The sequence below is a fragment of the Scyliorhinus canicula genome, chromosome 6 (genome assembly GCF_902713615.1).
Source record: "Scyliorhinus canicula chromosome 6, sScyCan1.1, whole genome shotgun sequence".
Lineage (NCBI taxonomy): Eukaryota > Metazoa > Chordata > Chondrichthyes > Carcharhiniformes > Scyliorhinidae > Scyliorhinus > Scyliorhinus canicula.
This window is the reverse complement of record NC_052151.1, coordinates 70,645,104-70,672,700: the sequence shown is the minus strand read 5'-3', so window position 1 is coordinate 70,672,700 and position 27,597 is coordinate 70,645,104.

Below are 27,597 nucleotides of genomic sequence, written 5' to 3'. Positions count from 1 at the left end.
CTGCACCGACCCTTCAAATGAACACTCTGCCCTTGCCCACTCCCCCCCAACCCCGTATCCCCATAACCTAACCTGTACATCCCGAGACATGAAGGGGCAATTTATCATGACCAATCTACCAAATCACACCTTTGGACTGTGGGAGGAAACCGCAGCACCCGGAGGAAAACCATGCAGACATGGGGAGAACTTACAAGCTCCACACCGACAGTGACCCAAGGCTGGAATTGAGCCACTGTGAGGCAGCAGTGCTAACCACTGTGCCGTCGTGCCATCCCTAAGAAAGAGATTGGAAGCCAGAATTGAGAGAGGGGTGACCTGCCAAAGCTTGTATTTAATCTATGTTTGCAAGTAGCGCACTGAAAGAGCCTCCATAGATACTGGAGTCATATCCAAATCCTAGGAAAACCTATTTATTATGTACCATTGCAAAATTGGAAAAGCCAATGATGGTTATTGCCTCATCAAATGATATGAATAAGGTGAAGATAAAATAACTCAGTCAATATACTGCAAAAAGAATGGAAGCTGGAAGCACCAAGATATAGGACTGATTTTGTGGCACCTGCCGAAACTGCATAACAACTGCATAAAACTGTATGTTGTTTCCATCATCACAAGGCCAATAGCTGAAGTCCAATTCCACTAAGTTGCAAACATCCAGAGAAATGTACTTTGACATCTATGTGGTCAAACAAATTTTAGTTTTCACAACACAATTCATAAAAATCTTCTGGAAAATGTTATAGATCGTAACTACAATTGTATCTTACCTCTGTGCTTGTGTGCCTGAATAGATATATATTTATAACATATTAATATAATTATATCTTACCTTTATGCTATCTATCTTGTATAACCTCGGCTCTTCCTCTACTTGTCCAAGAAATAAAGTTAGTGGAGAATATATCGATCCTCTTTCCATTTCGGAGAACCATAACATTAAGATGAATAAGTGGCCCAAAGATGGATCCACAGCAGTTGCTCGAAGCAGTTCTGGCAAAGGACTGGAAGCTGCAACTGATTGGGAGATCACTGTAGACGCAATGAGGGTTCTCTTGATTTCTCCACTTTACAGAATAAATCTTTCCTCTCCACCCCCAATCAAAGTTTCAATGGATTCAGGGCACAATGGTATATAAAGAGTATCTTAAAGAAATACAAGAAAATTAGATTATGTATTTGGTACAGAATCAAAACTATATGCTGTAATTCCAGCTATTTAGAAAGATTCAAGTGACAGTTTGCAAAATCAGTATGATTTATGCTACTGTCAAGAAGTTTAACTAAAATGGAGATTGAAGATGTGGATAAAAGGGAACTGATTAGGATTCAGTTGCATTGAGATCTTTTGATACGCTGATTAGCCTAGCAGCAGGGTGAACAGGTACTTACTTAAGTAAGTTGGAGAATGGAAGGGCATAGATTTGCAGGAATTAAAATTCCCCAAAATAAATATAGAGGTCGTGTGTGGTAATTACTTGATGGATTTGGCTCATAGGGTAAGCCTTATGGGATGTTGTTTTCAGAACGGGATATTGTCAGGATTTAGGAAAGCAGATAGATTTGGAATGGCATTAGTTCAAGTATATTGTGTGTGCAGCCATTATTGTAATTGATTGCAATTTTGTTCTGTATTTTTGCCTTTCTTGTTGTGTGTTTTTACAGTTTAATAAACATTCTGTTATTTGAATGAGTACAGCAAGACTGCATCTTTCCTCATTGGGTTTTATATCTTGACTCACATTATACCAAATTGCAAAATAAACAATTAAGAACTGGCGTTCCAAATTATCCTTCTGGGTTTTAGGATATCCTCGCATCTAACATCAGATGGGTTCTAAACAGCATCACAAGCAGATGCATTCTTGTGCATTGTACTCCACTCATTCTCTGGCTGTTCAATATAGCTTATTTATCATAAGTTAGGGCTTTGATTCCTCATTTTGCAAGTAAATGGCAATGAGTCATATTTCACAGAAATAAATGAAATTGTAGTAAGTCACATCTGTAGACATTGATGAATTGAAGCCAAAGTGGAGAGATGATTTTTTTCAGACCTATCAGCTTATATCAGAAAACTATGGGCAACATTCTGTCTCCCTGCGGCTCTCTGACTATGTGATGTCTTGCAAATTTCCAATTGTTGCACTTGTGTATAATAGTTCACTTGGGTGCAGCACTCAAATGATTCAGGCAAAGATGATCATATGCTGGTAATGAAACCTGCCTGGCTTACGTCTATTTAAATTTGAGAATGGAAAAGCCTGGTAGGGGGAATCTTTGATTGTGGCTGCTCGATTCTTTTTGCCTGATTTTTGTTCTGTGTGTTAAGCACAATAACAGAAGAATTAGTTCATATACGTAACCTATTGAAGCAGCTTGCTGATATTGTGGATATACGTCCTCCAGAGATGGTGCCGTTTAATGCATTCCTGTGACATTCCTTTGTCAATTATCTGAACAAAGGCGTTAACTCAATTATTTTAACTGGGTTAAACTCTCTGCTAAAATAACAGATTGAAAAATTCAATGTAATGGTAAAATTGTTGACAGCTTGCACCTTTTACCAACATTTTCTGTTCTTTATTTATAGGTAAATATATGTAATTTAATGTGTAATGCACCTTACTGCACTTTAGATTATTTGTAAAAGAAAAAAGATCAATAGCCCCCAGCAGTGGTTATATTTGTTGTCAATTTCCTTATCCGGGAACCTAATGGGCCTTTATCATTGATATGATTTTCTTTAACTGTGTTTTTGTAAGATTGTTATCTCCTCTTTTGAAAATAAGTTATTCTTTTGTGACCAAAGAAAAACTTCCACAAAATGTTTTAACAGGATTATTTTAATAAATAAAAGCTCAACTTCCTCATGTGAGGAAATTGATAACGTGGCTTGTTTTTTAAAACTATTGCTGATCCTGAGTGTTCATAACATGCTGAAACTTCAAAGACTTCTGCAACATCTAAAGGGTTTTCCGAGCCTTCCTAGAGTATCTGTTGATGTTGCATGTCATTTGGAGAGCAAATCCTGATCCAAATCAACCTTTTCTCCTGCAGAGTAGCAAGACCCAAAATTGGAAAGGTTAGTTGAACAGCTGCTGCCACTGAGTGTCAGAGGTAAACTCAGAAACAGTGGTTATAATATTTATTTCATTTCATTTCAGGAATGCCTGGAATATGACTTGCAGTTCAATTCATGTCAGTGGCACTTGAACTGCTCTCATGAGTACACCTGGTTATTTGCTTTTGAAGCTGTAGCTGTTTACTATCTTTCACTGCAGTATAAAGAGTTCCATAAGTTTTCTATTGTACTTTATATGGCACTAAACGGAAACAGAACCAAAGATGAATTTTATCTTCCAACATCTGGAAAGAAGTGACATAGTGTGCTGCTGCATTACTTTATCCTGGATAATCTGACTTTCAATCCAACGCAAATAGTTCAGATGATTGCCTCTTCTCTTTGTGAAGCTGGTATGTAAGGGAAAAGAGTTGGACCACTTTCAATCTGTCTCCCAGTTGACATGATTCACCGTTACGAAAGAACAGGCTTTTTGCTAAACCATTACCCCATGTTGTACAAGCGTTCTGTAAAATAACTATACAAGCTTCCTGGAAGACTCATTGCATCTCAACTGTCAAATATCCCAAGTCCAAAGCAGTTCGGACAAGCTTGTGGCTTTGGGGCAGCAGGGTAGCATGGTGGTTAACATAAATGCTTCACAGCTCCAGGGTCCCAGGTTCGATTCCCGGCTGGGTCACTGTCTGTGTGGAGTCTGCACGTCCTCCCCCTGTGTGCGTGGGGTTCCTCCGGGTGCTCCGGTTTCCTCCCACAGTCCAAAGATGTGCGGGTTAGGTGGATTGGCCATGCTAAATTGCCCGTAGTGTCCTAATAAATGTAAGGTTAAGGAGGGGGTTGTTGGGTTATGGGTATAGGGTGGATATGTGGGTTTGAGTAGGGTGATCATGGCTCGGCACAACATTGAGGGCCGAAGGGCCTGTACTGTTCTATGTATATTTTATAAGATTTTGAGTTTTATTGGAAATAATGCATGACACAAAAGAGATCCTCGCCTTCAGCAGACTGCCCATTTTAGCTGTTTTGCTAAATTGTTACTTCACTAATTGGCTAAATTACTTGTGAAGAAGTTAGGAGTTAAAGATGTAAAGCTTCAAGGGCACATTTGCCTCTTAATAAGGCAAATAATGCAATAATAAATCCTTCCAATGATGAAGAAGGACATGCAAAAAAAGAAGTATCTTCAATTTATATTGTGCCTTTCCCAACATCAGGATCCCTAAAATTCTGCACAGCCTGTTGTACCACAGTCGCTGTTGTAATAAAAAAAACCAGCCAATTTATGTTAAGAAAGGCCCCACAAACTGTATGAGACAAATGGTCAGATATTGGATGGCACAGTGGCACAGTTAGCACTGCTGCCTCACAGCAGTCTGTGGAGTTTACACTTTCCCCTTGTGTCTGCGTGGGTTTCCTTTGAGCGCTCCGGTTTTCTCCCACAGTCCAAAGATGTGCAGATTATGTGAATTGGCCATGCTAAATTGTCCCTTAATATCCAAAGGTTAGTTGGGATTATGGGGATAGGACAGGGGGAGTGGGCCTAGGTAGGGTGCTTTTCAGAGGGTCAGTGCAGATTCGATGGGCCAAATGGCATCCTTCTGCACTGTAGGGATTCTATGATTCTAATGTGTTTCACTAATGTTTGTAGAGGACACCATAGATGAACTCCCCTGATCGTCTTTAAATAGTCCTTGGGCTCTTTTGTGCCCATCTGAGAAAGCAGCTTTGAACTTGGTTTCTAGTCTCTTCCAAAAATCTCACCCACTTGAATCCTGGCCCACGAGAAAGCCCCCGAATGAGAGACTCCACAGGAAACACCCCATATGAGAGGACCCCCCCCCAAACCACTGCTTGGAAGCCCCCCAAAAGCGAGGTCCCTGCCTAGAATCCCCTGTTGCAGATAGATAGATAGATAGAACAGTACAGCACAGAACAGGCCCTTCGGCCCTCGATGTTGTGCCGAGCAATGATCACCCTACTCAAACCCACGTATTCACCCTATACCCGTAACCCAACAACCCCCCCTTAACCTTACTTTTTAGGACATTACGGGCAATTTAGCATGGCCAATCCACCTAACCCGCACATCTTTGGACTGCCTGGAAGCCCCCCATTACAGATACCCCTGCCTGGAAGCCCCCATTACAGAGATCCCTGCCTGGAAGCCCCCCCATTACAGAGACCCCTGCCTGGAAGCCCCCGTTACAGAGAACCCTGCCTGGAAGCCCCCGATGACACAGACCCCTGCCTAGAAACCCCCCCATAACAGAGACCCCTGCCTGGAAGCCCCCCATTACAGAGATCCCTGCCTGGAAGCCCCCCCATTACAGAGACCCCTGCCTGGTTGCCCCCCCCCCCCATTACAGAGACCCCTGCCTGGAAGCCCCCCATTACAGAGACCCCTGCCTTGAAGCCCCCATTATAGAGACCCCTGCCTGGAAGCTCCCCGTATAGAGACCCCTGCTTGGAAGCCTCCCGTTATAGAGACCCCTGCCTGGAAGCCCCCATTACAGAGACTCCTGCCTGGAAGCCCCCCGTATAGAGACCCCTGCCTGGAAGCCCCCCATTACAGAGACTCCTGCCTGGAAGCCCCTCATTATATTGATCCCTGCCTGGAAGCCCCCATTACAGAGACCCCTGCCTGGAAGCCCCCATTACAGAGACCCCTGCCTGGAAGCCCCCCGTATAGAGACCCCTGCCTGGAAGCCCCCCATTACAGAGACTCCTGCCTGGAAGCCCCTCATTATATTGATCCCTGCCTGGAAGCCCCCATTACAGAGACCCCTGCCTAGAAGCCCCCATTACAGAGACCCCTGCCTGGAAGCCCCCATTACAGAGACCCCTGCCTGGAAGCCCCCATTACAGAGACCCCTGCCTGGAAGCCCCCCGTATAGAGACCCCTGCCTGGAAGCCCCCCGTATAGAGACCCCTGCCTGGAAGCCCCCTGTTACAGAGACTCCTGCCTGGAAGCCCCCCATTATAGAGACCCCTGCCTGGAAGCCCCCGTATAGAGACCCCTGCCTGGAATCCGCCCATTACAGAGACTCCTGCCTGGAAGCCCCCCATTACAGAGACTCCTGCCTGGAAGCCCCCCATTACAGAGACCCCTGCCTGGAAGCCCCCCATTACAGAGACCCCTGCCTGGAAGCCCCCCAATACAGAGACCCCTGCCTGGAAGCCCCCATTACAGAGACCCCTGCCTAGAAGCCCCCATTACAGAGACCCCTGCCTGGAAGCCTCCATTACAGAGACCCCTGCCTGGAAGCCCCCCAATACAGAGACCCCTGCGTGGAAGCCCCCATTAAAGAGACCACTGCCTGGAAGGCCCCTATGACAGAGACCCCTGCCTAGAAGCTAAAACCTTGCATTCGTAAAAGTTTGCAATAGTATTCCAAATGTCACACAGAAGCGTCACCCTGGAAATCCTGTGGGCCACTTACACAAGTGCTGTATCCCTGTCATCACAACAAAGACATATGCAACCAAGTTATTTTTATGCAAACAAGACATGTTTTTCCTGATCACCAGAATGTGTTGAACAAAGATGATCGTTTGACAAAACGAAATAATGAAAGGAACAATTTTCTTCTTTTGTCTACACATTTTCAATTTTCCTTTCTGGCTTCTTTCTCTTCTTGTCTGGATATTTTTTTCCATTCCATTAGCATGGAACTACTCTCAACATTCTGACTGGGTAAACCCTGAATTTGGAGTTTAACTACCAACTCCACTTGATTGGAATTGTGATAATCATTACCGAGTATTAATCAAAGACCCTGGGGGGGATGCTCCATCAGCTGATGCCGGAATCAGGAAAGGCAATTGGCTGAAAAATTGGTCTTGATGCCAAAAACGTGGTGGGCGCAAGGTTCATGCCAGTTTGTAATTTCTGGTGACGAGACAGCCGTTTGAATATCATTAGCGGGCTTGACCCGGTATTCTCTGGGGTCTCCGCGAGTCTCCGCCTCCATTTGGGGGAGTTCCCAACAGCAAGGTTCACTTGCACGTTTAAAAATTGGGAAACGGGCGCCGTGGCTGATGAGGGAGAAAGAGGAGGTCGGACACCGAGAAGTGTGACGGGAGTATGGATGGTGTGGTCGGGGTGACACCCCCATGGGACTGGGGTGGTGTCCGGGTACGGACCACCATTGCTGCTGCCTGCAAGGCAGCCATCTTGGCAGAGTAATGCAGAGACCTGCTCCAAGCGTGCCCATGCCACGACCAGGGGCGTGATCAAGTGGTGCTTTAACATCCTGAAGATGCGTTCAGGTGCCTGGACAGCTCTGGAGGCGCCCTCCAGTTAAGCGCTGGGAAGGTTGTCGACATCGTGATGGCCTGCTGTGTTCTCGATAACATCGCACAGCAGAGGGGCGACATGTTGGAGGAGGAGGAGGATGAGCAGCAGGCCTCGTCCGACGAGGAGAATGTAGGGGAGGACGATAATAGGCAGGAATTTGGGCCTGGGCAGCCATGGGAGGCAACACAATGTGCACGCAATGTGAGGATGCATGGGACTCACTGATTGCCTCCAGTTTCACTGACTGCGGAGGCGGGGGTGGGGGCTGTGGGCGTGGGGGATGGTGGCGGTGGGGCGGGGAGGGGTGTACTAGCCAGGGGCACGGACACCGCATCCCAACACCCGAACCACCCCCCCCTCCACCACCCCCCTGGCACACCCACCCATCCTCCCTGCCTGCAGCTGCCCCCTCAGTGATAGCTGCCTGCCGCACTACGGTGCCATCGAACCCCTTGGCTGGTGGAGGTGGGGGCGATTGGGGGGAGGGGGGGCAGGGGAAGGGGGATGTGGAATGGGTGTGGGATACCGGAGCTGTGAGCACTTGCTGAACCGCAGTCCCTGGGCTAAGCCCAACGCCAAGTCGCCATTTCACCCACTCCACCTCACCCATGCCTCCTCTGCAGCCAGCTCAGACCAGCCCATCACACAAACTCTTCTGACAGAGCACCGAGGTAGTTTGTAACATTGTGCACAGGTGTTTAATGTGAAAACTTATGTATAGATTTGTGCCCTAGCCCTTATCACTAAACTGTGTCCTGTACCTGTGCCAACTTAACTTGTGTCTATCCTTCTAGCCTTACGGGCTCTAAGGCTTCGCCTATGTGGAATACCAGATGGTTCAGCAGGAGTGGAGGCGGTCTGCTGTGATTCCCAACCTGTGATCTGGGTCCCCTGTGGCGGCCGTCTTCTGGGGCAACTGGGCTTGGATGGGCCCGGCTGCTACTCGGGTGTCCTAGGTGGTATGGTGCCGCCCTATTCTGCCTGCTGCCCACCAGATGCACTAGGGTTAGGAGGGGGGGGGGGGGGGGGGGTCCATGGTGCTGCAGTGTTCTGGCACCTCCCCTGCAGTTCCTTCACTGTCACTGGGTCAAAATCCTCTCTAATAGCACAGTGGATGTACCACATGGACTTGAGCAATTCAAGAAGGCAGATCACCACCACCTTCTCAAGGGCAATTAGGGACGGGCAACAAATGCTGGCCAAGCCAGCGAAGCCCACATCCCGTAAAAATTAACTTTTAAAAAGTGGCAAGTCACATCCATGCCACAGAAGCAGCAGCCAGTGACCATCTTCAGCAAGAGACAATCCAACCATCTCTTCTTCTCATCATCCAGTTCAGCACTTTGTATCCTTCTGGATTCAAAATTGACTTCACCAATTTAAACCATGAACTCTGACCCACGTTTTGATTTTGTTTAGTAAGCATGTCCCAGTTGGATCTTGTTTGTCTTATTTTAGCTTTCGAAGAGAGTTATTCATTATTCTTTCATTTCTTTCATCGAAACACATTGTGGACAAATGTTTTGTTTCTTTACTGAAACCATTACCACTCTCTTTGCATTTTGTTCCATGATATCTTTTTGTCACTTAATCTCTCCCACCTGATAGCCTATCTAAGACTTCCCCTTTTGTTCCTACTCCCCCCCCCCCCCCCCCCCCATTCTTTTCAGCAGCATAAAACCCATCACATTTCTACCCCTCTTAGTTCTGACGGACAAACCTTTTAAAAAAATAAATTTAGAGTGTCCAATTATTTTTTTCCAATTAAGGGGCAATTTGGTGTGGCCAATCCACCTACCCTGCACATCTTTGGGTTGTGGGGGTGAAACCCACGCAAACACGGGGAGAATATGCAAACTCCACATGGACATTGACCCGGGGCCGGGATTCGAACCTGTGTCCTCAGCGCCCTAGGCAGCAGTGCTAACCACTGCGCCACCGTGCTGCCCCCTGATGAGCAAACGTATCAGACTGAAACCATTAACTCTGTTCCCCTCTTCACATTTGCTGTCAGACCTGCTGAGTTTTCCCAGCTCTTGCTGTTTTTATTTCAGATTTCTATTATCCACAGTATTTTGCTTTTTTATCATTATGTTTGCTTGAATGTGAATTATCATGCTGATATATTTCTGAAATCGCAAATAAAAAGCTGGGATAACTTTCTGGCTATCCTCTTTCCAGGATATGGAGATGCTGGCATTGGACTGGGGTGGGCACAGTAAGAAGTCTTACAACACCCAGTTAAAACCCAATAGGTTTGTTTCAAATCACTCCCAAAGGAGTTGCGCTCCGAAAGCTAGTGATTCAAAACAACTTTAACCTGGTGTTGTAAGATTTCTTACTGTGCCCATTCCAGGAATAAGAGTAGGTATCTCAGCCAATTGCATCAATGAATTGATTTGTTCCTGCCACTTTGTGCTGTAAATCTCCCTTTAACAGAATTTGCTTATTACAGATATCCGAATGATGCAACAATAAAGACACAATGAATAGTATTTAGTCCAGGGGTGGGCAAACTTTTCCGTGCAAGGGCCACATTCAGAAATTCACAATTTTAAAGGGCCGCATAGTATATTAAGTAAAATAATTAATATTTAAAATAGCCAAAATAAAAGGTTTTTAAAGAAAAAAAAAGCAATTAATTTTTATTAATTAATATTTTAAAGTGGAAACTTCACATGAAACACATGTTGTGCCGAGTAATGATCACCCTACTCAAGTCAACGCATCCACCCTATACCAGTAACCCAACTGCCCCCCCATTAACCTTAAAATTTAAAAAAAAAATGTTTTTTAAATTTTTTATTTATTTTAATGACTTGATCTTGGTGGGCCGCATAAAGACCTTTGGCGGGCCGCATGCGGCCCGTGGGCCGTAGTTTGCCCACCCCTGATTTAGTCTATCCCATTCATTCCACAGACCATATGCAATCTCCTCTGTTAAGAACTCTGCACTAGTTTATTTACCTTCTCTGACTGAGATTAAGGCATTCAGAATGCAAGTGGGATTTAAACCAAGGTCGTTCTGTGTACATAGAATTCAGTAATACCCCTAAGACATGCACTTACTCACATTGCTGTCAGAGAAATGTGATGATTTATGCATGAGTCCTAGTACTGGTGAATTGATGAACACTTAGAAAATTTGGCATTTCTATTTGTAAACTTTGTAAATTGCACATTTCACAATATTTCAAGGTGCAGTGCAAGTTGTGATAAGGCAAATCGTCTGAGAGGGCCCTATGAAGATTGGGCCCTAGAAAGGATGACAAAAATCATTTTTTAAATTCAACATATCAGGCTTTGATTCTTTCTTTCTATCACAGTGTACATAGGATTGAGGAAACAGATTCTATTTAGAGAAAATTTGTTCAATTTGTTTTGATACACAATAGCACCATGAAGGCAAATGTATTCAATTCAAATACAAGCATCACTGTATATGAAACTACTCTCCTCAACTTGCTACTTATCAAAAATGTACCCTTTCATGGGATGGGGGGCATCATTGGCAAAACCAGGATTTGCTGTCCATCCTTAATTGTCACTGAACTGAGTGGCTGGCTAGGCCATTTCAGTGGGTAGTTCAGAGTCAACCACATTGTTGTCTAGAGTCAAATGCCAGCCAGGCCACTAGGGTGGCACAGTGGTGCAGTGGTTAGCACTGCTATGTCACAGCTACGAGGACCCAGGTTCAATCCCAGCCCCGGGTCACTGTCCGTGTGAAGTTTGCACATCCTCCCCATGTCTTCATGGGTCTCATTCCCACAACCCAAAGATGAGCAGGGTAGGTGAATTGCCCCTTAATTGAAAAAAAATGTTTTAAAAAAAATAATTAAGAAAAATATCAACCAGACTGGCAGAGATAACAGATTTCCTTCCGTAAAAGGTATTTGTGATAGTTTTTTATGACAAGCAATGATAGTTTTCATGGCCACCATCACTGAACCTAGCTTTGATATTGCAGATTTATTAATTACGTTCAAATCCCATCAGTTACTATGGTGGGAATTGAACCCATTCTCCAGAGCATTAGCTTGAGGCCTCTGGATTACTACTCCAGTGATAATTGGATTTGTTTTTTGTCACCTCTACCAAGGTACAGTGAAAAGCGTTTTTCCGCGAGCAGCCCCACTAGGCCACCCCCCCCAGGGTTGGAGAATTGCCCTGGGCCGGCGTCAATCCCGCCCCCGCCGTGTCCCGGATTCTCCAGCCCCCGAGATTCAGCGGGGGCGGGAATTGCGCCGCGCCGGTCGGCGGCCCCCTACAGCAATTCTCCGGCCCGTGATGGGCCGAAGTCCCGCCGCTGACAGGCCTTTCCCGCCGGCGTGGTTTAAACCAACTCTGGTACCGGCGGGATTGGCGGCGCAAACGGGCCCCGGGGTCCTGGAGGGGGGGGGGGGGGCGTGGGGCCGATCTGACGCCGGGGGGTGCCCCTACGGTGGCCTGGCCAGTGATCGGGGCCCACCAATTGGCGGGCAGGCCTGTGCCGTGGGGGCACTCTTTTTCTTCCGCCCGCCATGGCCTTCACCATGGCGGGGGAGGAAGAGACCCCTCCCCTGCGCATGCGCCGGTATGACGTCAGCAGTTGCTGCCGCACCGGCACAAGCGCTGACTTCCGCCAGCCGGTGAAGGCCTTTCAGCCCCGGCTGGCGGGGCGCCAAAGGCCGTTCGCGCCGGCCGGTGGAGCGGGACCCACTCCAGCATGAGCATAGCCCTTAAAGGTGCGGAGAATTCACTCCATCCCGCCGGGACCCCCCACCATTCCGGGTAGGGGAGAATCCCGGCCCAAATTCCAGAAACCTGGGGCGAAATTCTCCGACCCCACGCAGGGTCGGAGAATCGGCCGGCAGCGGCGTTAATCCCGCTCCCGCAGGGTTTTTAATTCTCTGACCGGCCAAAAACCGGCGCTGTGCAAATCCCGCCGGCAGCCTCTGAAAACAGCTGGCGCCGGCGGGATTTCATTATATTTTTGTTTCCACAAATCTCCGGCCCGGATGGGCCGAAGTCCCGCCGACGTGGCCACGGGTCACGTCGGCGAAAATCACAGTAGCTTTAAAACGGCGTCAACCATTGATGATGGTTGACGCCGTTCAGTGTGGGGGGGTGGGGGTTGCGGCATCGGGGGGGGTTGCGGCATCGGGGGGGAGTTGCGGCATCGGTGGGGGGGTTGCGGCATCGGGGGGGGGTTGCGGCATCGGGGGGGGTTGCGGCATCGGGGGGGGTTGTGGCATCGGGGGGGGTTGCGGCATGGGGGGGGTTGCGGCATCGGGGGGGGTTGCGGCATCGGGGGGGTTGCGGTATCGGGGGGGGGTTGCGGCATCAGGGGGGGGTTGCGGCATCGGGGGGGGTTGCGGCATCGGGGGGGGTTGCGGCATCGTGGGGGGGGGGGCGGGGGGGGTTGCGGCCTCGGGGGGGGGTTGCGGTATGGGGGAGGGGGTTGGGGGCAGCGGCGTGCAGAGAGGGGGGGCGACGGATGCCCGGGGCCAACGCACCGTCGCCCCCCCTCTGTACACCGCTGCCCCCTACCCCAACCACCCCCCCTCACCACCCCTACCTCCCTCCAACGCCCCTACCCCCTTCCCCACCGCCCCTACCCCCCTCCCCACCACCCCTACCCCCCTCCCCACCACCCCTACCCCCCTCCCCACCACCCCTACCCCCCTCCAACGCCGCACCCCCATCTCTCGCAACGCCGCAACCCCCCACCCTCAACGCCGCAACCCCCCCTCATCGCCGCAACCCCCCCCTCTCAACGCCGGGTCCCCCCCCCCCTCAACGCCGGGTCCCCCCCCCTCAACGCCGGTACCCACACCACGTCTCCTCCCTCTGAAGGCCGGTAGCCCCACCCCCCTCCCTCTGAAGGCCGGTACCCACACCCCCCCTTCTCCTCCTCCCCCCTTCCTTCCTCCTCCCCCCTTCCTTCCTCCCCCCCCCCTCCTTCCTCCTCCCCCCTTCCTTCCTTCTCCCCCCTTCCTTCCTCCGTTAGTGGGGGGGGGGGTGCGGCGTTAGTGGGGGGGGTTGCGGCTTTGGAGGGGGGTAGGGGTGGTGAAGGGGGTTGGGGTGGTGAGGGAAGGGGGTTGGGGTAGGGGCAGCTGCGTGCAGAGGGGGGGCGACGGTGCGTTGGCCCCGGGCATCCGTCGCCCCCCTCTTCTGCATGCCGCTGCCCCTACCCCAACCTCCCCCTCACCACCCCTAACCCCTTCACCACCCCTACCCCCCTCCAACGCCGCACCCCCTCCAACGCCGCCCCCCCTCTCTCAACTCAACACCGCAACCCCCCCCTCTCAACTTAACGCCGCAAACCCCCCCCTCTCAACGCCGCAACCCCCCCCCCTCTCCTCTCAACTCAACGCCGCAAACCCCCCAACGCCGGGTCTGTCTCTTTCTCATCCCCCCCCCCAAATGCCGGTCTGTCTCTCTCCTTCTCCTCCCCCCCCCCAATGCCGGTCTGTCTCTCTCCTCCCCCCCCCCCCCCCCCCAAATGCCGGTCTGTCTCTCTCCTCCTCCCCCCCCAAATGCCGGTCTGTCTCTCTCTCTCCCCCACCCCCCAAATGCCGGATCTGTCTCTCTCCTCCCCCCCCCCCCCAAAATGCCGGGTCTGTCTCTCTCCTCCTTGTGGTGAGATAACCACTGTAGTTATGTGTACTGCAGTAGGGGGATGTATGCCTGTACCTGTAATACAGGTTCCTCCAGTAAGCCCCTGCCGGCTAGCTCCGCCCACAGGGAGCTTATGTATAAATGTATGAGTGCTGCTCAGACCCTTAGTCTACTGTTGCAGATGGAGGGACAACATCGTACAGCAATAAATTGTGGCGCTAACAATTATATTCAAAGACGAGAGACTAGTACAATAGAGGCTTTATTGCTGTACGATGTTGTCCCTCCATCTGCAACAGTAGACTAAGGGTCTGAGCAGCTCTCATACATTTATACATAAGCTCCCTGTGGGCAGAGCTAGACGACAGGGGCTGACCGGAGGAACCTGTATTACAGGTACAGGCATACATCCCCCTACTACAGTACACATAACTACAGTGGTCCGGGGCGATACAAGATCTCGTAGTTAAAGGTGGAGAGCTCGATTCTCCACCGCAAGATTTTGTCATTCTTGATCTTGCCCCGCTGCGTGTTGTTGAACATGAAGGCTACCGACCGTTGGTCAGTGAGGAGAGTGAATCTCCTGCCGGCCAGGTAATGTCTCCAGTGCCGCACCGCTTCAACGATTGCCTGGGCTTCCTTTTCGACAGAGGAATGCCGAATTTCGGAGGCATGGAGGGTGCGGGAAAAGAATGCCATGGGTCTGCCGGCCTGATTCAGCGTGGCGGCAAGGGCGACATCTGAAGCGTCGCTCTCTACTTGGAAAGGCAGAGTCTCGTCTACGGCGTGCATCCCCGCCCTGGCTATGTCAGATCGAATGCAGGCGAAGGCCTGTTGTGCCTCGGCCGAGAGGGGAAAATGTGTGGACTGGATAAGCGGCCGGGCCTTGTCTGCGTATTGCGGGACCCACTGGGCGTAATAAGAGAAAAACCCAAGGCAGCGTTTGAGGGCCTTGGGGCAGTGGGGAATTGGGAGCTCCATGAGGGGGCGCATGCGGTCGGGATCGGGTCCCAGTCGCCCGTTTTGGACTACGTAGCCAAGGATGGCTAAGCGGTCTGCGCGGAACACGCATTTCTCCTTGTTGTACGTGAGATTAAGGAGAGATGCGGTGTGGAGGAATTTATAAAGGTTGGCATCATGGTCCTGCTGGTCATGGCCGCAGATGGTGACATTGTCGAGGTACGGGAAGGTGGCCTGCAATCCGTACCGGTCAACCATTCGGTCCATTTCTCGCTGAAAGACCGAGACCCCATTCGTGACACCGAAGGGAACCCTCAGAAATTGGTACAGGCGACCGTCCGCCTCGAAGGCAGTGTAGGGACGGTCCGATTTACGGATAGGGAGCTGGTGGTAGGCGGATTTCAGGTCAATAGTAGAGAAGACCCGGTACTGTGCAATCTGATTGACCATATCAGAAATGCGGGGGAGGGGGTACGCGTCGAGCTGCGTGTACCGGTTGATGGTCTGGCTGTAGTCCACGACCATCCTGTGCTTCTCCCCGGTCTTAACCACTACCACCTGGGCTCTCCAAGGGCTGTTGCTGGCCTCGATGATACCCTCCCGAAGCAGCCACTGGACTTCGGACCTGATGAAGGCCTTGTCCTGGGTGCTGTACCGTCTGCTCCTGGTGGCGACGGGCTTGCAATCCACAGTCAGATTAGCAAAGAGGGAGGGGGGCTCGACCTTGAGGGTCGCGAGGCCGCAAATGGTGAGGGAAGGTAGGGGTCCACCGAATTTGAGGGTGAGGCTCTGGAGATTGCACTGGAAATCCAGGCCTAGTAGGAGTGAAGTGCAGAGGTCGGGGAGAATGTACAGACGGAAACGGTCGAATTCCACACCCTGTACAGTGAGTTTAACCAGGCAGAAACCCCGGATCGGGACAGAGTGGGAACCGGAGGCAAGGGAGATCTGCCGGTCGGCGGGATGGATCGCAAGGGAATAGCGCCTTACCGTGTCCGGGTGGACGAAGCTCTCGGTGCTCCCGGAGTCGATGAGGCAGGAGGTCACATGGCCGTTGACCAGCACCGATGTGGAAGAGGGTGCCAGGTTGCGAGGATGGGACTGGTCGAGCGTAACGGAGGTGAGCAGTGGTTGGTCGGCGGTTGAGTCAGATGAGTCCGACAAGGAGCGGTAGCGACCCGTGTCCCGTGATGGCGGCCCCTGGAGACGAGATGGCGGCATCCGCAGTACCTGTGGGTAAAATGGCGGCGTCCATGGAGCGCAGGTTATGGGGTTGGAACAAAATGGCGGCGCCCATGGAACGCACATGGCTGTGATGGATGAAGATGGCGGCGCCCATGGGGCGCACGTGGCGGGGGCGGCAAAAGATGGCGGCGCCCACTGATCGCACGTGGGGTCGGGGGAAGCGGACGGCGGGGCCCATTGAGGGAGCGGCTGAGGCGTGGGGACCGGCGGCGCGATAGCGGCGACCGCCCGGGACTGACACACCGCTGCAAAGTGGCCTTTCTTTCCACAAGCTTTGCAGGTCGCTGTGCGGGCCGGGCAGCGTTGGCGAGGGTGCTTCTGTTGGCCGCAGAAGTAACAGTGGGGACCCCAGGGGGTGCGGTGCGGCGGGCAGCGCAGGCATAGTGCGCGGGGGCGGCTGCTGGGGGGGCCGTTTGCGGGGTCCACGAGGGGTAGGACAGATGGGCCTGGAAAGCCGTTTGCGGGGTCCACGAGGGGTAGGATGGGTGGGCCGAGTGGCTAGCGGAGTCAGTGTGCGCACTACGGGAGGCGGCCGTCATGGAGAGCGCCAGGGCCTTTGCGGCCGCGAGGTCGGGGCGACCCCTTCCAGCAGTCGTTGCCGGATGGGGTCCGATGCAATGCCTGTAACGAAGGCATCGCGCATGAGTAAATCCGAATGTCCCGCGGCTGTGAGGGCCCGGCAGTCGCAGTCTCGTACCAGAGGTATAAGGGCCCTCCAGAAGTCCTCAATCGACTCACCCGGCTGCTGGACGCGAGTAGAAAGTTGATGCCTCGCAAACAGGGTGTTCGCCGATGGTGCATAGTTCTCCTTGAGCAGTTCCATAGCTACGGTGTAGTCGGTCGCATCTCGAATGAGGGGAAAGACGCTGGAGCTAAGTCTGGAGTACAGGAGTTGCTTTTTCTGAGCCTCCGTCGGGGGAGGGTCTGCTGAAGAGATGTAGGCCTCGAAGACTGCGAGCCAGTGATCAAAGTCTTTTCTGGCGTGTGGCGAATGCGGATCCAGCTGCAGACGGTCAGGCTTGACTCTGATGTCCATGGTGACTGGGAAATCGTACAGCAATATATTGTGGCGCTAACAATTATACTCAAAGCCGAGAGAGTAGTACAATAGAGGCTTTATTGCTGTACGATGTTGTCCCTCCATCTGCAACAGTAGACTAAGGGTCTGAGCAGCTCTCATACATTTATACATAAGCTCCCTGTGGGCGGAGCTAGCCGGCAGGGGCTGACCGGAGGAACCTGTATTACAGGTACAGGCATACATCCCCCTACTGCAGTACACATAACTACAGTGGTTATCTCACCACACTCCTCCCCCCCCCCCCCCCCCCCCGCAAATGCCGGTCTGTCTCTCTCCTCCTCCCCCCCCCCAAATGCCGGTCTCTCTCCTCCTCCTCCCCCCCCCCCCCCCAAAACGCCGGTCTGTCTCTCTCCTCCTCCCCCCCCCCCCCCAAATGCCGGGTCTGTCTCTCTCCCCCCCCCCCCCCCCAAATGCCGGTCTGTCTCTCTCCTCCTCCTCCCCCCCCCCCAATGCCGGTCTGTCTCTCTCTCTCCCCACCCCCCCCCCCCCCCCAAATGCCGGTCTGTCTCTCTCCTCCCCCCCCCCCCCAAAATGCCGGGTCTGTCTCTCTCCTCCACCCCCCCCCCCCAAAATGCCGGTCTGTCTCTATCCTCCTCCTCCCCCACCCCCCCAACCGCCGGGCTGTCTCTCTCCTCCTCCTCCCCCCCCCCCCCAATGCCGGTCTGTCTCTCTCTCTCCCCACCCCCCCCCCCCGCAAATGCCGGTCTGTCTCTCTCCTCCTCCCCCCCCCCCAAATGCCGGTCTCTCTCCTCCTCCTCCCCCCCCCCGCAAATGCCGGTCTGTCTCTCTCCTCCTCCCCCCCCCCCCCCAATGCCAGGTCAGTCTCTCTCCTCCTCCTCCCCCCCCCCCAAACGCCGGGTCTCACCACTTCCGCAGCTGGTGAAACTGACGCGTATCGCGTCAGTCCGCTGCTGGTCCCTCCGGGAACGGAGAATAGCCGCCTAAAAGAAGGCCCCCACGCCGGAGTCATCTACACCAATTTTGCTCGCCGGAAATCGGCGTTACGACGGTCTGCGGAGAATTTCGCCCCTGAGCAGAATACAATAACCACATCCTCAATCAGCCTTCATCCATCAGTGAAGAAGCACTCAGCAGCCTGCCACAGGTTGCCACCAACTGCTGGGCTGATGACTCTCCCAAACAGTTAGAAATAATGGATACAGTTAAACTGCTGTCTGGCAACAAGGCTAGAGGAGCTGATGCTAACCCAACTAAAGTCTACAAGACTGGAGGTCCGTGCCTGGTCAGGAGGTTCACTGAACTCTTTCAGTCTTTTTGGGTGCAAAGAATCATGTGAAAGAATCATAAAGCTGCCTCCATTGTCCACCTGTATAAATGGAAATAAACCCACCAGTCTTGCAACAATCCTAGAGGAATCTCACTTCTCTCCATCACTGGCAAAATATTTGCCAGAATCCTTCTGAACTGCTTAATACAACGTCTCAATCAGGGTCAGTGAACATTCACATAAGCCACTGATAACGGGCTGGATTCTCCGCCCCGCCGCGCCACATTTCTGCCCCAACCAGCCGGCGGGATTCTCCATTCTGCCGGCCGGTTAATGGGGTTTCCTATTGTGGGGCAGCCCGATGCCGTCAGGAAACTCCCGGGGTCTGGCATTACGGAGCCGGCGGAGAATCCCGGCCTCAGTGTTTGCAGTTAGAGAGCTCCAGGAGAAATGCCAAGAACAGAACATAGACCTCTTCATTGATCTGACCAAGGCCTTTGATGCAGTCAACTGTGAACACATTTCACGCGTAATAAAGACATTTAGTTGTCCTGAGAAATTCATCACAATGATTCAACAGTTCCATGAAGGCTTGTTTGTAGATAATTGTAAGTCTTCTAAGAACATCAGAAATAGGACCAGGGGTAGGCCTCAGACTTCATGCCCACTCCAACATTCAATGCGAGCAAGCCTGATCTTCTACTTCAACACCACTTTACTTCACTATCCTCATATCTCCTAAAGCTTTTAACGTGTAGAAACCTATTGATCTCAGTCTTGAACGGGCAGCACGGTAGCATGGTGGTTAGCATAAATGCTTCACAGCTCCAGGGTCCCAGGTTCGATTCCCGGCTGGGACACTGTCTGTGTGGAGTCTGCACGTCCTCCCCGTGTGTGCGTGGGTTTCCTCCGGGTGCTCCGGTTTCCTCCCACAGTCCAAAGATGTGCGGGTTAGGTGGATTGGCCATGATAAATTGCCCGTAGTGTCCTAAAAAAAAGTAAGGTTAAGGGTGGGGTTGTTGGGTTACGGGTATAGGGTGGATACGTGGGTTTGAGTAGGGTGATCATGGCTCAGCACAACATCGAGGGCCGAAGGGCCTGTTCTGTGCTGTACTGTTCTATGTTCTATGTTCTATGAACATACTCTTTTTTTTTAAGTGTTTTTTTTTTAAATTTAGAATACCCAATTATTTTTTTTCCAATTAAGGGGCAATTTAGCGTGGTCAATGCACCTAACCTGCACATCTTTTGGGTTGTGGGGGCGAAACCCACGCAAACACAGGGATAATGTGCAAACTCCGCACGGACAGTGACCCAGAGCCGGGATCGAACCTGGGACCTCAGCGCCGCTAGGCAGCAATGCTATCCACTGAGCCACCGTGATGCCCTCTATGAACATACTCAACGACTGAGCCTTTACAGCCTGTTGGCTGTTTTACTTGAGTGTAATACGCGTTTATTGGAGTGTATTAATACGCCTCTGTTTAAAGGCCGTGTGCTTAACACTACTACAGCTCTGTGTATGTATTTTCAGCTCGGAGTCGCCAGGTGCCGTATTTAGACACCTCACAAGTATTTCAAGGTCAGGTTCAAAGTAATAAAACTATACACCGATTAGTAAGTTCAAACGATTGATATTTATTATACAAATATAATAAATACGCGTGCATACGCTAAAGACTAATACTTATTTCTACTATTAAACGACTAAATACTTATCTAAGTAGGAACCAGCAAGGTCAGGGGACAAGGCCTTTGTTCCTTTCTGGGCTGCACCTTCTGTTCTCTAATAGTCGGATAATGTATAAGCAATGCCGGGTTCACGTAGCGAGCGTCGTTTGGCACTTACTGAACGATGGCTGGTGCTCAACGGCTGGTGATGGAAGACAGGATCTGGAGGCTGGAGTCGGAGTCAGAACAGCAAGCCGGAGCAACAACAGACAGCGAGGCCGGAGCAAAACAGCAACGGAGCCGGAGCACAACAGACCTGGGCCGGAGTCAACAGACAGAACCATGTGCGGGGTCTACCTTTATAGGTCCCCCCAATGTCCGTGCCTTTTCGGGGCGGGCCTCTACCTGCCATGTATCGATTGGGTCATTTCCCAATTGATATCTTACAAATCCCCCAATCTGAGGGTCTCTTCTCGATGGGTGGGGCGGTCTCTAGGGTCTTTTGTGATGGATACTTCTGGTGCCGTTTCGTCTGGGCGTCCACTCAAAGTATCCATTCAAACTCAAATGTTGCTATTGTGTGGGCCCAGATCTGGATCGCCTCATTACTATGCAAAGCGTTTTGCTATTTACACCTTTGGTTGAGATCTTGCACCTGGCCATAAACTAGTTTCGATACGTGCAGAATGCTAATTAGCCTTTGCAAACTGCTTGTCCTGGCTAAAACTGTTTTCTCCCTACAGCCTTAGCAGTTCTCCATTTTGTTAGCCCAGTGTCCATCTTAGGTGGCTACATTCCCTCCTTGTGATCCTCACAATAAAATTATGTAGGATCACCTATGCACGTTGCTTCGAGTGCTTCTGGGTGCCCTCTTTGTGTTCCCTGACCTCGGCAAGTTCCTGGGCGTCTATTCTGTCCTTGACTATGGGAAGAAAAAAATTTTATCTGACATTTCTACTTGGCGCTATGTCAAAGGGGCGCTATTACCAAAACCGGGAACCTCTACCTATCACAACTATCCTTATCTTACCTTAAACATTTTATTACAGTCTAAACCTTATTCATTCATACCACATCACATAACATTTTCTGACTCGGCAGTCGAGTTCAGAACAATATAATACATGGGTATCTTTTATTCACATAGTGCTTTATTCATTGAGGGGCTGGGGGGATTGGTGGAAACCGAAAATAGGGGATTGAACTCCATAGATGGTTGAGGGGCAGGAACGGGAGGCTCTCCTTTTCCACTTCCTCAACCTGAGGGTCTGTACGATTATGCAGAGGATTGCGATCACTAGCAGTGATTCAATCACGTATGACATGGAGTACCATGTCATAAATTTTGTGCACCAGGTCTGAACTTCACTGATCAGAGCTGAGCACGGGGGAGTTGGTGTGAGGGAAACATTGACGGCGGGGGTTGTGGGGGAAACGTGACTCGCTTCCACACATACAAATATAACATTTAACAGTAATAGGTAGGCTTCCATCATGGTCTTCTCTTCGTTCTCTTTCTCTTCCTCCTGTATGGCCGATCCTTGCTGTGAACCCTCTTTCGTCCTTCGAAAGCTATGGGATCAAGCACAGTATCTGTCAATACACAGTTTAATATCCGTACTTGTTAGTGTATCTGTCCTCTAATTCCAATTGACCCATTAAATGACTGGCCAAGTCACACCCTGTGACTCCCCTCATTTTTTTTTTCTTCAAAAGCGAATTTTAGGAACAGAATACACCTAACAACTTTCCTCCTGCGAGCCGTCTTGCAGGCTTTGCTAATTTACCATCCGAATGTTCCTGGATGTAAATAGCATGTGGGATGGCGGCCTAAGGGCTACCTAACGAAAAATGAAAACAAATTTGAAACAAAAGGTCGAATGGGTTGCGTATGGGCCGCTACGGGTACGATTTGAATGGGATCCCCGGGTAAGGCGTGCTGTGCCATACCCGAGCTTGGCTGACCAAAGTGGGTTCTCAGACAGGGCGGGTCCTCAGTGCCGTTTGTCCACTGCCTGAGTAACCTGGATTAAACGGGCAAGAATGTGTTTACCGTGGGTTTGCAGCCTCTATTCACCGAATAGAGGGGCACCTAAAACAAGGGAGGAGCCAAGATGCTCCAACATCTGAAAACAGTGAACTGAAGTTCTCAGAGATTTCAGCAGAGAAACTTAGTGTGCGTGTAAGGCGGTCACAAGCCTTACAGCTGAAAGGATCTCCAATCAAACCATTGGGTTGGGAACCGAAGTTCTCAAAGGTATCGGCGGACAAGCTAAAGTGCGTGCGAGGTGGTCACAATCTTTTCAGCTGAAAAGAAGGTGTCCAGCCTCCAACTGAACTAATAACATTAAAACAAACAAACATAAACTAACAAACAAAACATACGTGCAGGTTCCATCAGAAAGGAGATCGCTTCCCTCAAGCGGTTCCTATTTTACATCATCTGGACACCTCACTTTTCCTCTGCCTCTGTGAACAGGGTCACAAAGGGGTTGCCGTATCGGGATTCAGACACCATGTCGTCCTGCTCTCCCGGATCCCACACCCTTGTGTGGATCAGGCATGAAATTTTTGAATTATGTGACCGGGGGTCCGGGGGTCACTTTCGTCATTACGGAAATGTCTGTACGAATTGTCCCTGTGCCAAAGTAGTGGGTCTAAAACTGAATGGGTATTGTCGGGGTAGTCGGGGTCGGGTGGTGGGTCTGGATATTTGATATAGGTGACTTCCATGGGGTCACTGGAGTCGGTGTCATAGTCGCTGCAATGTGGGCTGTAGTGTGGTGTGCTGTGGCTGTCCTCAGAGTCAGTGTCAGTATCGCTGTCTCTGCTGCGAAAGCTTGTGGGCGTTTCCGGGCGTGGTCTGTCGTGGTCAGTGGGCGGAGTCGTGGGCGAGTCTAATGAAGAACTGGTCTGTGAGGGGGATGGTGGAAACGTGTCTCTAGTGGGCGGGGCGAGGTGTTCTGCTGTGTCTAGCAGGACATGGTGTGCATGGTTAGACTGTGTTCCATATGCCTTTAGCTGGTTAATATGGAACCACGCGGTCTTTCCTTTGGGATATTTTATCCTGTAAACCGAGGGGCTAATTTTGTCCGAAATTGAATACGGGCCGGAATATTTTGGTGCCAGAAAACTGCTGGGGTTATATACAGATAGCATTACCTGTTGCCCAACCTGGAATTCTGTGGGGTGTACGGTCTTATTAAAGCAGGCTGTGCTTTGTCTATGCCGTTTTCCTAGTTGAACTGCGGCTGCAATCTGTGCAGACCTCACAGTCTCAACCAGGTCTTTAACTGCCTTTTCATGTGTGAGGGCCATCACTTCGGGGCTAGTCATGTCCAGTCCTAAAAGGAATTCTGTACCTTTCATAGGGCGTCCGGTCATGAGTGTGTGTGGTGTGTATCCTGTGGAAGTTGAAACTGTATTTCTGATAAACATGAGTGCAAATGGGAGCACTGAATTCCATGTTGAGTTGTTCTCTTGAACCATTTTTCTAAGTGTGGATTTTAGGGTCCGATTCATGCGCTCTACAATCCCGCTGGACTGTGGGTGATACGCAATATGAAAGTTTTGTTTGATGCCGAATATGGTCAGGACGTTCTTCATGACACGTCCTGTGAAGTGAGATCCCTGGTCCGAATCAATACTTCTGGGTAAACCCCATCTCGTGAAGATGTGGTGGGTCAGGATTTTTGCAGCTGTCTTAGCTGTATTTGTTCTTGAGGGGAATGCCTCTACCCATTTGGTAAAGGTATCGATTACCACCGGAACGTATTTATAGCCATTCCTACAAGGGGGCAATGGTCCTATAAAGTCGATCTGGAGGTTTGTCCAGGGGCCATTAACTGGTCGAGTATGCCGAAGCTGTGCCTTTTTAGAATACCTCTCCGAGTTATTCTGGGCGCAAATAAGGCAATTCTCGATGTAGTGGGTTACATCAGTCCTTAGGTTAGGCCACCAACAGAGCTGCCTGAGGTGCCTCATGGTCGTGTCGATCCCTTGATGTCCATGCCCATCATGGAACATGGCAATCATTTGGTTTCTGTCCTGCTGCGGGACCACATAAAGCTGGTCCTTGATGATCACACCCTCATGTGTGGTCAGTGCGTGTCTAAACTTGTCAAACTGAGGCACAAAGTTGCCTTTAAAAATCTCCCTGAGATCCTCATCCTGCTTCTGTGCTTCAGCTAAATCCTTGATATCGGTCTGTGAGACTTGAACTGCGCTCACAGGGGCACTAGGTGGTGCGCTAGCTGGGGGTGTCCACAAGTGTCCTCGCCTGGAACCTGCCTTAGCCAGTGCGTCGGCTTTTACATTCCCAGGGGGGGGATGACCTATGGTGGCTTCTAACTTTTATAATGCCGAAGGTTCTGTCCTTCGCTTTATCTAAAATGTGGCGGAGTAAAGGGGCTGATGGAAGGGGTTTCCCGCCTGCGGAGACAAAACCTCGTGTCCTCCACAGGGGTAGAAAATCTGTTAGACTGTTGCAGACATATAGACTGTCCGAATATATGTCCGCCGGGCTGGGGAAAGAACTTATGTCTGGTGTGCACTCTCATGGAGGCCAAAGGAAGCGCGACAGAGCACCCTGAAGACTTCGGTCAGGAGTTTTGATATCAATTTTGAGCCCTGGAGAAGCTCAACCAGAAACACTGTCCCTGGAGCAACCAAATACAAAGCATTTCAGCCTCTTCGAAAGCAAGTGCATATCAGAGGAAGAGAGAAAACACAAAGAGAGGAAATCCCAATTCAGCAATTCATCCGAAACGTAATCATCTGCGGTAGCCTCTCCTATTTGCAGCAGAGGGTTCAGAGTGCAGATTGGCCTGAGCAGTCATGTACATACGTACCCAGCAGAATCCTACCAGGAAAGATATGGATTGGACCAGTGAATCTTCACTGTCACATCAAGTGGCCTGACAGTTTCTACAATGTCTCACTGGCAGCATGTAGTAAAACAAGATGTCTAATTCAATTCAATCCAATTTAAATATCAATTCAATTTCAGTTTATTGTCCATACGGAAATTCATTTCGGGTACATTGCTCATTCATTAAAAAAATTACACATAAATTAATAATAACACTAAAAAGAAATAAAATTATCCGATTTGAAAAATATAGCTTTGATTAAAATATATTAAACACTGTTCCAGTACATTAAAATATTCAGTCAATGAGGCTTATTATGAGTGCATGTCCTCATCCATTCATCATCTCCTTTTAAACGCTCTTCTGGAGAAGGGCACAGACAAGTTTTCAAGACTGATTTGTTCTGCATCTAAGGGATTGCAGCCTTTTCCCTGAATGCATTCAACAGATAAAGGATGATTCTCACTGTGCATAACTCTCTTTACTTTCAGCAAAATTCTTTGAGAGCAGATTTCATCAAGAAAGAAGGTGCTGGAACTGCCCATCAAGTGCCCTTCCTGCTTGATTCAATGATCTCTGTACCCATAAAGGCCGCAATTCTGGCGCAGTGGTTGGCATTGCTGCCTCACGACGCCGAGGTCCCAGGTTCGATCCTGGCTCTGGGTCACTGTCCTTGTGGAGTTTGCACATTCTCCCCGTGTTTGTGTGGGTTTCGCCCCCACAACCCAAAGATGTGCAGGGTAGGTGGATTGGCCACGCTAAATTGCCCCTTAATTGGAAAAAGTGAATTGGCTATTCTAAATTTAAAAAATAAATAGATAAATCAAATAAAATAAAGGGATCGATTCTCCAGGCCTCGTAATTCCCTCTCACAAGTGAAATGAGGCTGGTGAATAGCGGGAGAGGCCAAAAACAAGAACCGTGCCAGGCACCAAACAGTTTGGGATGCAACCGGCCCACTCCCGTAGGCAAAATTGGGATCTCGCCGTAGCGAGGAGCAAAACCAATTATCACCACCTAAGCCCAATTTCCATAAAATTAACTGGCGCCATCCCACATCCAATGGCCTCCTGTCATTCAGCGGCCTCCCCAACGAGTGGTCACGCTGGCGCCGATTCGTCCTCCTTTTGGAAAATGTGAACCTGGTGGAAGGGCTTCCAGTGGAGGCGAGGAGGTGATTAGCCATCTTCGCTCACAGGCAAAGAGCCCTGGGGTGGGTCATCATAGGAGGTTTGGGATGGGGGGGTGGGCGCAAGGTGGCAACCGGCGGGCAACCACTCTCAACACCACCATGCCAACCCTTGGATCGTTTACCTGTTCCAGGGCAAGCCTTGACCCGGCCCGTCTGCCACACCGACCACCATTATGCTCATCGGCTGCCAAGGCCTCTAGTCGTGCGGCAAAAGGCTATTGCTGACAGGGATTTGGCAATTATGGTTAAGTGAACACTTCACATATCCCAAGTAGATTTCTGTGGGTAGACGGGCCACGTAGCATTTGGGAGTCTTTGCCTAGCATCCAAATCACGCCTTGATGCCTGAACACTGCGGGAGGCAACACCACACAAGCAGCAGTAAACATCCGAACACCCAGGGGATGGGGCACAGCTCCAGGGACATGTCCATGGGCAGAGAGTGGGTGAACCCACGGGGCAGGGGAAGATGCCTGGAGAGATGGGCCAAGGGTTTGGATGTCAGCCCACATTGCGGACAAAAGTGACAGAGGCGTCATAATGGTTGTGCAAAAAGGTGTTTAGTGTCTTTTACAATCCCTCACTCTCCTGATGGTGCTGTCCCCCCATCCTACCAAACCTCACCCCCACTACCCACCCCCTACCTACATGCCCTCAGTGATCCTCAGCGTGCTTGGTCCTCCTATCTCTATCACTACATCTAGGTGTTTCCCCAACATGAACATCTGAGGTGGAGGCAGCCAGCTGCTTACCTCGTCCCATAGCCTTCGATTCCCCTGGAGGCCAATCTTTGGAGGCTCTGTACCTGGAAGGCCTCAGTACACTTGTCGATGGCACATGCACAACCATGCCACCCTGTCCCATGTGCTGAATTTGAGGCGCAGCCTCATCAGAGGGTGGTACCCGGGGGAGCTGGCGACCACTGTTGGTACCCAGCAACCCCCACCCTCCCCCCCCCCCAAAACCTGGTCGGTGGCCATAGGGCCCTGGGGTTCACCATGGGACAGAGTGGTAGGGGTAGCTGGTTCGACCCCCGGCTGCCCCTGCATCATCTGGCTCTGCCAGCTCTGGCTGTTCCCCAGTGCCTGCACCATAGTGTTGACACCCTCAGCGATGCTCCTCAGTGACTGAGACAAGCTCCGCAGCAACTAGGCCATGCCCATCTGAGAGCGGGAAATGTCCCGCAGAACCTCATCAAGGTCGGCCTGGTACTGGATGACATTCCCCAGCGAGACGGATGTTCTGTCGCAACCCTCAGCCAAGGCCGTCACCAACTGCACGACACCTTGAACACCTTCACTCATGGTGCTGACATAATGCACCAGGCTCTCCACTGCAGTCGCCACCTGAGCAATGTTGGCCTCAGC